General features: G+C 46.5%; 1 long non-coding RNA gene across 1 annotated transcript; it reads left to right on the forward strand.

Moving 5' to 3' along the window:
- The first annotated feature begins 4,365 nt into the window (after positions 1-4,365).
- LOC122550166 lies at positions 4,366-7,425 on the forward strand. Its single transcript, XR_006311759.1, has 3 exons — positions 4,366-5,269; positions 6,413-6,838; positions 7,385-7,425. It is a non-coding gene; the product is annotated as an uncharacterized LOC122550166 (long non-coding RNA).
- The last annotated feature ends 2,063 nt before the right edge of the window (positions 7,426-9,488 follow it).

Consider the following 9,488-nt stretch of genomic DNA (forward strand, 5'->3'; position numbering starts at 1 on the left):
TGAGATTCGACCGACTACGGTGGTGTCATCAGCGAACTTGTAAATGGCATTAGTCTGGTATTTGGCAACGCAGTCATGGGTATACAGTGAGTACAGTAGGGGGCATCAGTACACATACCTGGGGGGCTCCAGTGTTGAGTGTATGTGAGGATGAAATATTGTCCCCAATCTTCACTGATTGTGGCCTGTGGGTCAGGAAGCTGAGGATCCAGTTGCAGAGAGTGGGGCTTAGTCCGAGATCACTAAGTTTAGTAATCAGTCTCGAGGAGATAATAATATTGAAGGCTGAACTGTAGTCAATGAGTAGGATTCTTACTTAGCTATTCTTGGTGTCAAGATGTTTTAGGGAGGAGTGAAGGGAAAGTGATATGGCATCTGACATGGATCTGTTGGTCCGATAGGCAAATTGGAGTGGGTCAAGAGTAGTGGGGAGGCTGGAACCCTTAAGAAGGGCTTATGTCCGAAACGTTGATTCTCCTGCTCCTTGGATGCTGCCTGACCTGCTGCGCTTTTCCAGCAACACATTTTTCAGCTCTGATCTCCAGCATCTGCAGTCCTCAATTTCTCCCTCTGGAGTTGATTAATGCCATGACCAGCCTTTCAAAGCACTTCATGACCACCGAAGTTAGGGCCACTGCGCGATAGTCATTGAGACATGCTGCATGAGCCTTCTTAGGCACAGGGATGATGTTGGCCCTCGTGAAACAGGCAGGGACAGTGGCCTGCTATAGGGACAGGGTGAAGATGTCCGAGAAGACCTCTGCCAGTTGATCTGCGCATGCTCTGAGTGCACGGCCTGGTACGCCATCTGGTCCCATCGCTTTCCTTGGATTCACAGGTATTGGTCCTTGGCTGCCTTAATGGCTCTGTGAAGGTCATACTTGGATTCCTTATATTTGAGTGGGTCTCCTGATCTGAAGGCCTCACACCTGGTGTTTAGCAGGTTCTGTATGTCCTGATTCATCCAGGGTTTCCTATTGGGGAACACCTGGACTGACTTCCTCGGTATGCATTCCTCCACACACTTGCTGATAAAGTCTGCAACGGTGATGGCGTGCTCGTCCAAGGTACCTGCGAACTGTTTGAACATGGCCCCAGTCAGCCGATTCCAGACAGCACCAGAGTTGATCCTCTGCCTCCTCTGACTTGCACTGGACCTGTATCTGCGAGGGGGTCTCCTGTTTGAGCTTTTGCCTGTAAGCTGGAAGAAGAAGCACGGCATTGTGGTCAGAGTTCCCAAAATGAGGGCGGGAGATGGAATGGTAGGTATCTTTCGCAGTGGTGTAGCAGTGGTCTAAAATGTTCGGGTCCCTAGTGGGGCAGGTCATGTTCTGGTGGTACTTGGGCCAGTTACAATAAACAGGGCCTCAGGGTGTTCCGCCTCCAGGGTGTTAGTGCCTGTGTCTTGCCTCATTATCCCCCAAGCTTTCACTGTATTCAAAATGATTGGGATCTTACACTGCTCAGTCCATGAATAATAGGTTAACTAGGGGACATCTCGACTGCAAGGCTTCAATGTCAAGCCAAATCGACTCTGAATAGCCCCATAACCAGTCACCTACATATGATAATAGGGCGCTTGTTTGATATCTCTTCAAATGCGGCCTTAGTACCGATTGTGATGACTGCTGCTTGAGGATCATTATGCAATACTGCCACCCATCTCGCAAAGGCTCCCCCCAGACCAAAGCACTCTCGGACACCAAACAGGTACGGCCACTCTACCCGGTCAAATGCCTTTTCCGCGTCTAGGGAGACCACCAAACCTGGGATCAATCTTTGCTGGCATACCTGCACTATGTTCAGTACCCTCCTGATATTGTTGAAAGAGCTACAGCCCTTGATAAAACCCTTCTGATCTTCTTTTCTAATATTGGGCAATACCTTTTCCAACCTCAGGGTCAACACCTTTGACAGAATTTTAAAGTCCACATTCAACAACAAAATCGGTCTGTATGAAGCACATTCTTCGGGGCGTTTCCCCTTCTTCAAAATGAGGGAGATATTAGCCTCCCTAAGAGAAGGCAGGAGACAATCCTGTATGAATGACTGTACATCCCCAAAAGTGGCTCCAACACATTTATGAACTCCTTATAAAACTCACTCGGGAATCCATCTGGTCCTGGTCCTTTACCACCCTGGCGATGCTTTATTGCTTCCTGCATCTCTTGTAATGTTATAGGCACATTTAACAGGGAGGCCTGTTTTGCGCTTATACTGGGGAGGTCCAGATTATCAAAAAAGGATTGCATTCTTGCTGCACCATCTTCGCTGCCTCCGACCGGTATAACCCTGCAAAATATTCCTAAAATCTAGCATTGATCTTCTTCAACTCACGGATAACTGTATCACCTTTCTCCCTGATAGACATAATGGATTAGTCACCATTTTTCTTTCTAGCCAGGTAAGCCAGATATCTACCTGGCTTATCTCCAAATTTAAACAATGCTTGCTTAGCAAAGGAGACCTCTTTTTTGCCACCTGTGCATGCAATGAGTCAAGAGCAGCACGGAGAGACGTGATCCACTGCAGCTTGACCAATGAAGGCCTATTATAATATACTTCCTCAGCTACCTTCAACCGGGCCTCCAGCATCTGTTGCTGCTTCCTCCTTTGCCTCCTTCTCGTCATTGAATATGAAATAATCTAGGGCAGCGTGGTGGCACAGTGGTTAGCACTGCTGCCTCACAGCGCCAGAGACCCAGGTTCAATTCCCGACTCAGACGACTGACTGTGTGGAGTTTGCACATTCTCCCCGTGTCTGCGTGGGTTTCCTCCAGGTGCTCCGGTTTCCTCCCACAGTCCAAAGATGTGCAGGTCAGGTGAATTGGCCATGCTAAGTTGCCCCTAGTGTTAGGTGTAGGGGTATGGGTGGGTTGCGCTTTGGCGGGTCGGTTTTTTAGATTTAGATTAGATTTAGATTAGATTAGATTACAGTGTGGAAACAGGCCCTTCGGCCCAGCAAGTCCACATCGACCCGGACAATCACAAAGGCCAACCTCCCATCTACAACCTCTACCATCAGGGAGAAGGTGTGGACTTGTTGGGCCGAAGGGCCTGTTTCCACACTGTAGGTAATCTAATTTAAAAATAATTATGATTTAGCGGTCTCACAAAGTATCGATGGATTACTGGCCATACCCGAGTTGATATCCCAGAAGACCCTGAACTCTCTTGTGATGCACTCAGCAAATTTGCTATCCCTCAACAGGAATGGGTCCAAGCACCAACGCTGTACATCTATTCCACCATCCTTGATTTTAACATCTAAAATGCCCTTCACTCCTCTCTAGAACATCTTGACACCAAGAATAGCTACGTAAGAATCTTACTCATTGACTACAGTTCAGCCTTCAACACTATTATCCTCTCGAGACTGCAACTAGATCCTCAGTTTCCTGACTCACAAGTCAGAATCAGTGAAGATTGGTGACAATATTTCGTCCTCACGTACACTCAACACTGGAACCCCCCAGGTATGTGTACTCAGACCCCTACTGTACTCACTGTATACCCATAACTGTCTTGCCAAATACCAGACTAATGCCATTTACAAGTTCGCTGATGACACCACCATAGTCGGTCGAATCTCAGATGGTGACGAAACAGACTACAGACGGGAGGTGGAAGACCTGGAAAAATGGTGCACTGAGAACAACCTAGCCCTCAATGCTGGCAAATCTAGGGAACTCATTATTAACTTTTGGCGGATGTTACTCATGCCCCCCTACACATTAACAGCACAGAGGTGGAATGAGTGGAGAGTGTCAAACTCCTGGGAGGGGTCACCCACAACAAGCTTTCTTGGACTCTTCATGTGGACACACTAGTTACAAAGGCCCAACAACGTCTCTTCTTCTTCAGGCAGCTGAGGAAATTTAGCGTGACGGCGAATACCCTTGCCAACTTTTATAGGTGCACCATCGAGAGCATTCTGTTTGGATGTATCACCACCTGGTATGGCAACTGTACCATTCAAGATTGGAGACTGTTACAGAGAGTGGTGAACTCGGCCCGGACAATCACAAAGGCCAACCTCCCATCTATAGAATCCATCTACCAGGCCCACTGTCAAGGAAAGGCTGCCAGCATCCTCAAAGATCCATCCCACCCTGGCAATGTTTTTCTACAACCTCTACCATCAGGGAGAAGGTACAGAAGCCTGAACACACGCACCAGCTGGTTTCACAACAGTTTCTACCCTACTGTTGTTAGAATACTGAATGGACTCACAAACGCTTAACATTCACCTGTACCTGTGTTTTTGTTTTTGCCGCTCTTTACCTATTATTTACTATCTGTGCTACTTAACTCTGTGATCTGCCTGTATTGCTCGCAAGACAAAGCTTTTCACTGTGCCTCGGGACACGGGACAATAAATTCAAATCAATTCAATTTCAATCCAATTCAATTCAATACACCGGTGCATGGTCTGAGATAATTATATTTCCAATTTTGCAAGCCAATGCTCTCTCTAAGCAGACCAACGGCGTAAGGAACATGTCAATTTGCCTGTGGCACTTGTGTGGATTAGGATATAAAGTAGTCTCCACACATCCACCAATCCCAACTCCTCACACAAATCCACCGATTGTCTCGATTGCGCGGCATACCTGCCAGGCCGCTTGACATCCTGTCTACTCCGAGATCCATTCGGTGGTTAAAATCCCCTCCTGTGATCGTGTGGCACACCCCAGTTTATCAACTGCATCAATTAGAAATTTAAGAGGGGGCACCGGGGGACAATAAACATTCAGGATGCCATATTCTTCTCCGTGTATTAGAGCTTTATGAACGATGAACTGTCGATGTTCATCCTTAATTTGCTCAGTTATCTGGAATGGGCTGTTCCTTCTTACCAGTATAGCCATTCCTCTACCCTTGGAGCTAAAGGAGGAGAACACCCTATCATAACCCCCCTGCTGCAGCTTCAGATGCTCCTTATCAGTTAAATGCATCTCCTGCAGCAGGATGATGTCCACCCTTTCCTTCCTAAGGCTTGACAGCACCTTCTTTCTTTTAATGGGGGAATGGTTCCCTTTTACATTCCAGGTGCACCATCGAAACAGATCACGAGCCACGGTCATCCAGGTAAGTATGGCTATTGCCCGAAACGTCAGTTCTCCTGCTCCTCGGATGCTGTCTGTGCTTTTCCAGCACCACTCTAATCTAGACTCTGATTTCCAGCATCTGCAGTCCTCACTTTTGCCTATGGTCATCCAGGGCAGCCCATTGATTTCCCAAGAGGAGGAAGCTTATCTGAGGTATGGTGAGTGAAAAAATCATTAACTCTATAAAGTCTGAAGACTACTCTTATGAAAACTACAATAACTAAAAAACTAGCCACTACATTTAAACTTAAAAGAAACACCCAAATTAACCCCTTGCCCATAGGGGTTCCAATCCTTGCAACCATCCTGGCTCTTCCAGTTGAGGCCATGCACTAGTCCCAGGCAATTCACAGACAAAGAGAGCATGTTATTTACCTTCCTGAGAGTTAACAATGGACGCTCACCCTCACCCCCTCCACACCTCCTCGCCATACATTTAAACCACAGATATGGCCACCCCCAATCCAGAAAAGAACAGCAAAAAAAGCCGAAACAGTAACCAACTGACCGAAATAGAGTCATGGAGATGTACAGCATGGAAACAGACCCTTCGGTCCAACCTGTCCATGCTGACCAGATATCCAAACCCAATCTTCTTTCCCCTCTCACCCTAAACCTATGTCCTCTAGTTCTGGGGTCCCCGACCCCAGGGGTCCAACCCCAAAAAGACTTTGTCTATTTTTCCTATCCATGCCCCTCATAATTTTGTAAACCTCTATAATGTCACCTCTCAGCCTCCGACAAACAGCCCCAGTCTGTTCAGCCTCTCCCTATAGCTCAGATCCTCCAACCCTGGCAACATCCTTATAAATCTTTTCTGATCCCTTTCAGGTTTCACAACATCTTTCCAATAGGAAGTGTTAGATAAATCAGGTTTTACTCCAAAGCAGTGCAGAATCTATAAAACCAATAACCACAAAAAAGGAGAGAGAAAAGAAAAGGCGCAAAGAAAGTAACAAAAATCTACACGATTGTCCATAATGGTGCCCCTTTCTCCCCACTCCCACCCCAACCTAAGTCCTTTATTTCAAAGAGTTCACAAAGTCATTTGCCTTTTCTGCCGAATCAAAATTATAGACCGTCCCTCCGTAAGGGAAAGGTAACACCGCCGAGTACATCAAGGAATATTGAGGCTTAGGTCCCTTAATTTCCTCTTGATTTCATCAAGTGCCTTTCTCTTCTTAAATATGACTCCAGAGAAGTCTTGAAAGAACATTATTCTTGAGCCTTTTTATATTAAAGCCTGGGGCTCTCTTCCCAGTCTTCTTGCTGTTTCTACCACTAACTGCTTTTCTTTATAGTGCTGGAGTTGCTCTAGGACCAGGCGGGGGTGCAGATCTGACCCGGACCTGTGCATCGCGATCCGGTGGGCCCACTCCACACTCACCCGGCCTGAATCTACCTCCAGCCCCAGGCACCTCGGGAGCCGCCTCTCCAAGAATCCGTTGAGGTCCTTGCCTTCCTCATGCTCCAGGAGACCCATTTTCGAACATTTTTCCTCCTACTTTTATTTTCCAGGTCATCCACTCGTTCCTCAAGGACCGGAACCTGGTCTTCCAGTGTTCGGATCCGTCCTCCTGAGGACCTCTGCCACGGTCTCCAATGCCGCAGTCCTCTGCTCCACCACTTCCACTCGTTGGTCCAGTGTATGAATCTCCTGCTCAGCATGGCAGAGATCGGCTGCAGCACTGCTTCAATCTTTTCTCAGAGTATAGCAAACTCCGAAAGTAAGTACTGCTGCCCCATTAAATCCAAAGGGGCCGCCCCGGGTGTTTGAGTAATGGCTACGGGTACCCCCGACACAATAGGGGAGTGCCCTACCTGCTGCACTCCTTTCACCCCTTTCCCTTGATTCACCTTCATCCTGATCCTAGAGCTGTTAAATCACAGTTTCAGCGGCTCTAGATGTTCATCAACTTTATATTATCAATTTTTCTCTTCGGGGTGGTTAGTGAGGAGGGGGTAAAGGTCTACCTTGGATTTAGGTTTGTGCGCTGTGCTGGGGGTTCATTTCCAGACGTTTCGTCACCCTACTAGGTAACATCTTCAGTGGGCCTCAGGCGAAGCAGTGTACATGATTCCTGCTTTCTATTTATATCTTTGGGTTAGTGATGTCATTTCCCGTGGTGATGCCATTTCCTGTGGTGATGTCATTTCCTGTTCTTTTTCTCAGGGAATGGTAAATGGGGTCTAACTCAATGTGTTTGTTGATAGAGTTCCAGTTGGAATGCTTCTAGGAACTCTCATTCGCATCTCTGTTTGGCTTGTCCTAGGATGGATGTGTTGTCCCAGTCGAAGTGGTGTCCTTCCTTATCTGTATGTAATGATACTAGTGAGAGAGGAAATGGACCTCCCAGCTCAGTGAGCAAACCTATATCCAGAACCTCAACCTGAGCTACAAATCTTCTCAAAACGTAAAGGTCCACTTTGTCCTGGTATGGCACAGAGCCCAGCACAGCACACCTCTCAGACCGCCACCATCTTGAATCTCCAACAGCTGTTTCTTAATTACTCGACAATATTACATATCTTAAAGCAACTAGTTAAAACTAAATGTCTTTTGTATTTTTACACACATAATTAGGACGGTGGAAAGTATAAGAGGAATAACTGAAAGTGATAAAGACAGCACGTGAGATACAATAAATGACAATTCAAACCATCTCTACAGATTAAGCCAACCTGAGAGGCTTGAAGGAATGTAGAAATTAACTTTGGAATATGCCTGAATAGGGCGCATAGAAAGATCCTAAGAACTAGAGATTATTGTGTCTGTTAAACACCATGAGATCATAGCAACCTGAGTGTTGTTCATGGGAATGCCCATTACGATTAGGTGTCTCCTAGGACTGGGTATACAAAGTAATAGGGAGGAACATAGTGATCATGTTGTATGTGATTGTTAACAGTAAGTGTACAAAAATATTGCTTTTTATTGCAAATTCAGAGTGTGTCATGGATCTCCCTTCTGAGGCTGGCCTCGGGAGAGGATCCTTTGACCTTTCAACCAGTTTCTGCATGAATAAACGTCCGCTTGTCTGAGTTCTGCCTGCCTCCTGAGTCTTTATTCCCTGTCAGGGTGCAGTTATCTCACAGGGTGCTCAGTCCATTCCCGAAGGCAGAGTCCCCTCCAGTACGCAGCAAATGCTAACCTCACGGCATACACACAGGTGTTCAGTCTTTACAGAGGCCTGGTCCACCCACAGAGGCTCAGTGGTTAGCACTGCTGCCTCACAGCACCAGGGACCTGGGTTCGATGCCCATCTCAGGCATATGGTGTTTGCCCATTCCCCCCGTGTCTGTGCAGGTTTCCTCCATGGTGCTCCAGTTTCTTCCTACAATCCAAAGATGTGCGGGTCAGGTGGGTTGGCTATGCTAAGTTGCCCATAGTGTTAGGTGCATTAGTCAGGAGTAAATGTGGGGAGGTGGGTCTGGGTGGGTTGCTCGTCGGAGGGTCGGTGTGGACTTGTTGGGCCACAGGGTCTGTTTCCATATTGTAGGGGAATTAATCTAAACACCACCACCTGTAAATTCCCCTCCAAGCCAATTACCAGCCTGACTTGGAAATTATTGCCATTCCTTCATTGTCGCTGGATCAAAGTTGTGGAAGTCCCTTCCTAACGGCATTGTAGGCCAACCTACAGCACATGGACATGCAGCTCACTACCACCTTCTCAAGGGCAACTAGAGACAGGCAATAAATACTGGTCCAGCCAGCGATGCCTATGTGACTAAAATAAAAGCCTCTGTAAGTATATAAAAGAATTATGTGCAGGATGGAGACAGACTAGGCTGAATAACCTTTTGATTATGAAATGCAGTGTTCCTGAGTTGAATTTAGCATTTTAAGATTGAGTTCAATTATAGTTTATTGTTTGAGATTCTGTAATTATTGCTCTCCGACCTTTAATTGCACAAAGTATAATTGTGTTCAATGAATATTTCAGTGGAATATATAATAGTTTGTCTTCTACTATTCAGGCATGCTAATGATTCACATCAGTAAATCTTATTGATTTGACTTATCTCACCTAGCCACCTGCCTATGTCTATTCAGGCCAATTAAGGACTACTGTAATTCCTTCTTCAATCTTTTATATCTTGTTCCCTGTTATATCATGTGTCCATGTCACCATCGTCCTTCTGCAGCTTGACTTAGAGTCATAGAGTCATAGAGATGTACAGCATGGAAACAGACCCTTCGGTCCAACCTGTCCAAGCCAACCAGATATCCCAACCCAATCTAGTCCCACCTGCCAGCACCTGGCTCATATCCCTCCAAACCCTTCCTATTCATATACCCATCCAGATGCCTTTTAAATGTTGCAATTGTACCCACCTCCACCACTTCCTCTGGCAGCTCATTCCATACACATA

Source organism: Chiloscyllium plagiosum, chromosome 5 (assembly GCF_004010195.1).
Source record: "Chiloscyllium plagiosum isolate BGI_BamShark_2017 chromosome 5, ASM401019v2, whole genome shotgun sequence".
NCBI classification, from domain to species: domain Eukaryota; kingdom Metazoa; phylum Chordata; class Chondrichthyes; order Orectolobiformes; family Hemiscylliidae; genus Chiloscyllium; species Chiloscyllium plagiosum.